We start from the raw sequence: 6,016 nt of genomic DNA on the forward strand, positions 1-6,016 counted from the left end.
TAAAAAGTATGTATCAGTAAATTACAAACTACAGTGATTTGTCCATCTTCACCAGTGTGTTTTGTATCGGCTAAATACCTTGTGCTTCAAAGTTAGATGTTTTTTATCTGAAAGAAGTGTCGTTTTGAATCCATAGGGTGGCAGTGTGTCATTCTGTAAAATTCATTACACAGAACCGACACAAGAAATGTTTGTTTCTTAAATATTTCGGTTATCCTTGTTTTCTTCTTCTTCTGTCTTTGCCCCATTTTATGACAAGTGATTTAATGCTGCTCCCTAATCTCGGTTTTTCACAAAAGATGCCACATTGCCATTTGCAAGAAAAAGGCAATTGATTTTTTTTACCCACTAATCCTTATGAATTAACCAAAGTGTTCTTGTCACTTTTTTAAACAACGGCATCAGTTATCCAGCTTATGGTTATTTTGTCAACAATAAATGTTTTGAAAACCCCAAGGATGAAGAATTCAATTTTAAATATTGAAGCACTAAACAGGACCAAAAATGGTTCTATAGCTCGGTGTCTTTGAAACAAAAAGAAACTTGGAATTATTTATTGCTTATATTGTAAAGTTTAATGGCCTGAACTCCATACTCATTATTGTCAAAGGAAGATGAGCAGTGTGTTCACCTTTCACTTTTTTTTTAAGTACACTGTACTTAAAGGGATAGTCCCCCCCCCCCCCCCCCCCCCAAAAAAAAAAAAATCTGTCATAATTTACTCACCCTCATGTTGTTCCGAAACCGTAAGACTTTCGTTCTTCTTCGGAACACAAATGAAGATCTTTTTGATGAAATCTGAGAGATTTCTGTCCCTCCATTGACAGTCCACACAACTACCACTTTGACTCTTCAAAACAGTTATGAGATCTTAAAACTTATCCATAGGAATTGAGCAGTTTAGTCAAAATTTTCTGAAGAGACGTGATCGCTTTATATGATGACCAGATTGAATTTAGGCTTTAATTCATAAACATTCATCAACTCGCACATCAGTTCTGGTAAACGGAAGCTCAAGCATGTTTGCTTGACATGCAAGAACCAATGAGGTTCATTCTCTAGTGTTATGCAGCACGTTTGCGCTTCAACAAGAACCAATGAGGTTCATTCTCTAGTGTTATGCAGCACGTTTGCGCTTCAACAAGAACCAATGAGGTTCATTCTCTTGTGTTATGCAGCACGTTTGCGCTTCAACAAGAACCAATGAGGTTCATTCTCTTGTGTTATGCAGCACGTTTGAGCTTCAACAGGAACCAATGAGGTTCATTCTCGTGTTACGCAGCACGTTTGAGCTTCTGCTAGAGGTTTGTTATACGCGCGCAAGCAGGTTCGGTTGAGCTTCAGTTTATGTTCGCTGATCAGTGTTTAAATATGAATAAAAGCCTGAATTCAATTCAAAAGTGATCGTGTCTTCAGAAAATGTTGACTAAATCGCTCAATTAATTTGGAATAGTTTTACGACCTCTATATTAACTTTTTGAAGCATCAAAGTGTCAGTTGTGTAGCTGTCAAAGGAGGGACAGAAATCTCTCAGATTTCATCAAAAAGATCTTCATTTGTGTTCCGAAGATGAACGAAAGTCTTATGGGTTTGGAGCGACATGAGGGTGACCACCTTCCTAATATTGTGTTTTGCTGCCAAAACAGCCCTGACCCGTCGAGGCATGGACTCCACTAGACCCCTGAAGGTGTGCTGTGGTATCTGTCACCAATATATTAGCAGCAGATCCTTTATTTCCTGTAATGTGCGAGGTGGGCCTCCATGGATCGGACTTGTTTGTTCAGCACATCCCACAGATGCTCGATTGGATTGAGATCTGGGGAATTTGGAGGCAAAGTCAACACCTCAAACTCGTGCTCCTCAAACCATTCCTGAACCATTTTTGCTTTGTGGCAGGGCGCATTATCATGCTGAAAGAGGACACAGCCACCAGGGAATACCGTTTCCATGAAAGTGTGTACATGGTCTGCAACAATGCTTAGGTAGGTGGTATGTGTCAAAGTAACACCCACATGGATGCAGGACCCAAGGTTTCCCAGCAGAACATTGCACAAAGCATCACACTGCCTCAGCCGGCTTGCCTTCTTCCCATAGTGCATCCTGGTGCCATGTGTTCCCCAGGTAAGCGACGCACACGCACCCGTCTGTTTGATCGGAACACACAGGCCAGCCTTCGCTCCATATCAATGAGCCTCAGCCGCCCATGACCAGAGGTGTAATGTAACAAAGTAATAATACGTTGTTACAGAACTTGATTATTTCTTGGGAGAATCTGTACTTTACTTGAGTTTTTATATTTCTGTTAAGGTTTACTTTTACTCCACTACATTTCTTCAATAAAATCTATACTTTTACTGCGATACATTTCCCCAAAGCATTTTGTTACTTACTACAAAATAAAGTCGGAAGACTGCAAGCAAGCATGTGCAAAACAACGGGATGCGTCCGTTGCTATAGCGGCTGAGAATTGGGCGCTGTCATTATTATACAGGTGAAAGTGTGAAAGTATACATATAATATAGCCTACATATGTGTATAATTTCATTAAGTTGTCTCTTACATTAGCTACTGTAGGCTACTATGAATGAATGATGAAGGTATAATTAATACATTCATCTTTTTTATTTTTTAAACTTACAATAAACATTTTGCCATTTCTTTTAATTCAAAAGAAATCGTATGGAAGAAAGAGAGTTAAAACTGAACACAATCTTGCTGCTCAAACTGTATAGAACAATTTTTAATATTTTTGTATTTTGCAGTTACTTGTACTTTTACTTTCAATACTTAAGTACGTTCAAAAAAATACTTTTCATACTGAAGTACAATAAATATCACATACTTTAAAACTTTTACTCAAGTAATATTCTATACAGTGACTTTAACTTCTACCAAAGTCATTTTCTGGTAAGATATCTACTTTTACTCAAGTATGGCTTTCAAGTACTTTATCCATCACTGCCCATGACTCTGTTTTGACCACTGTTGACCACTTTTGATAGATGCAGACCGGGAACACCTCACAAGAGCTGCAGTTTTGGAGATGCTCTGACCTAGTGGTCTAGCCATCACAATTTGGCCCTTGTTAAACTCGCTCAAATCCTTGCGCTTGACCATTTTTCCTGCTTCTAACACATCAACTTTGAGGACAAAATGTTCACTTGCTGCCTAATATATCCCACCCACTAACAGGTGCCGTGATGAAGAGATAATCAGTGTTATTCACTTCACCTGTAATAATGTTATGCCTGATTGGTGTATATATATATATTTACAAACTTTTATGTTAGATGCGATTAATCGATTTGATAGCACTATAATATTATGTTTGTAATATTTATGATGCCAAAATACCTTTAAAGGTAAAGTTAAAAATAATATTTTGGTTTCCTGTGCATGTCTTCCTACAATCTTACAATATGGCTTTATATAGCCACATAAGATTAAAAAAAAGTCATTTTTCTCAATGAAAGCAAAAACCTATAGGTCTTTATGTTGCAAAAGCACATTGAGAGTTCAGTTCACCCAAGTTATCACACTCTTCTGAGCCAGAGCCACACTTAGGCCCTTTAATATTTTCCATTTGCCCTTTTCCCATCTAGCAATTATCAAGGGGTCTGCGTGTAACCCACATGTCATAATAATGGCGAAAACCCTCCTTAGTATTTACAGTCTCATGACAAGTAATGACCGCCATACCGAAATGTCTGCAAACCCATCAGAACCTTTGGAAACGTAATTCCCCGCCCCCACGCAGGTTTTCACACCGAGCACCAGACGCCCCTCGCCCACGCTCCGCTCAGCGCGGTGTCATCGGAATATGCCCCGCTGATTTAATATCTGTTTGCTGCATGCATTTGCGGGCAGGCATGTAATCAAGCAAGAAGCTACTGCTGCGGCTGCCCTCATAAATCACCGTCCCTGGCGGACAATCATGCCTGGCTATATGGAGGCAGGCACTAGTGAAGCCACTGATTACACTCACTGCCTTATTAAAACCGTTCCCGCCAAAGGAAAGGCGCGCGTCTTTTTATTTATCGGCCTCGTGTCATTTGCGGACACTCCGTCTTTGGCTCTTAAATGATTTGGCACGGTGATGGAATGACGCCTCAATTGAGTTCACAGGAGGAGAGGGTGCTGTTCCAATAATCTCTGGAGTATCGCCTCACTGAACTGCCCGTGATTCCTCCCTCCTGTCAAAGCCAACTAACGTCTCCTCCCGAAGAAGGTACAACAGACTCGTCTTGGCAATAAGCTGTGGCATTTTGTTAGAGAAGGTTACAGCACTTTGTCACATAAGGGCTTGTCTCGATCATAGGCCACAACCTGACTTTTCCATTAAAGAGCTGATGGCGAGAAAGATGACTTTTAGATATTATTTTTCCAGGCCTTAAAATCCCAGTTTTAAAAAAGGTATACATTCTAGTTGCATCCATTAATAAACGAACACTCCACTTTTTTTCTCCTAGAGTTAAAGAGCACCTATCATGGAATTTTGAAATTCACCTTTCATGTAGTGTGTAACATAGATCTAAGTGAACAAAAACATCCTGCAAAGTTTGAAATATGACAGTGCACCGTATATATATATAGTTATTTTCTTTCAAAAGTAAGAGTTGACTCTGAGTCATTTTTAAGAATCGTTAGAAGACCGAAGCTTTTTCTCTGACTAGATGACGTCAACTTGTCAAGTTATTTGAATACGATACGCCCACTTATTGCCCTCCAAGACGCCAGTGAAAACTAGAAAACATGGCGACGAGACGCTGTGTTCTGAAGTTCGACTCAAAAGCAAACTTTTTTCATCTGCCCAAGGATGAGCATTTGAAGACTAAGTGGCTTGAAGACAAACCATACATCGTCCCGATTGAGTGTTTATTAGTCTTCAAATGTCTCTATTTGCATGTTTCGCGATCTCAGGAAGCTTTTATTATTGACTTCTATTATGGCATATGGTTCTTCTTCGTCTGTCTGTACCATATATGGACTACATGTGCACAGAGCGCCCTCCGGCTGCCAGTATGAATTGAAAACAACACATAAGAGACTCAAGAGACATAAGAGACACGCTCATGATTAGGCTATATCTGCGCATTTTGAGGAAGTATTGAATAAAAAATACTCCTCTGTTTAGACATTTGACACAGACATATGAGAATCTATCAATATGTCTCCTCATCTGCACACTTTTGAACTAAAAGCCCTGAGGGATGTTGATTTGTCGCGAGTCTTCGTGAGGAGAATAGAGGAGTTTTTTTATGAATGAGATCAGCTGACGCTCATATTACTATCAAACGGTACCGACGCGGTTTTCATATTCATAACTCCTGACACATATTAACAAATTACTGTCACTATAAGACTTTGATGGGCGTTCCGTTTCCGAAAATATCTGCACAGACTATACCAATCACAACTGACTGGGTCATCCGACCAATCACCGCAAATTAGCGTCACGTAAAGGCGGGGTTTTGAAAAGTGAATCACTAAAGGAATCATTTGAGAATCGCTGTCAAAACAGGTAAAAATAAATGCATATTATAAGAAAACTAAAGTCTTTTTTGTCATTGCATGCATGCAAAACTGTTGTTGGGGACTTCTAAAACAATATTTGGAACATTTTAAATGCCATGATAGGTGCTCTTTAAACAGTTGAGTTTGACCATTTTCGAATCCATTCGGGTCTGGCGGTAGCACTTTTAGCATAGCTTAGCATAGATCATTGAATCTGATCAGAACATGAACATTTGCAATTTTCTAGACCGATATGCTCTCATTCCTGCGTAATAATCAAGGAACTTTGCTGCCATACCATGATTTTATGCCTGAAAATAGGCTAACTTCCGTCAACATACCCAAGGTGACACAGCCCCGTGCTGGGGACTATTTTCAGGCACTGCGTAATATCAATATCACCGGAACTTTAAATTTTACGTCGGTCTTAGTACACGATGTAACTACAGAAGAGTCAAATTTTAACCTCTTAAATGTCACCCCCCCCCCCTTTTTGAGAATA

This window comes from Gobio gobio (assembly GCF_949357685.1).
Source record: "Gobio gobio genome assembly, chromosome: 24".
NCBI lineage: Eukaryota > Metazoa > Chordata > Actinopteri > Cypriniformes > Gobionidae > Gobio > Gobio gobio.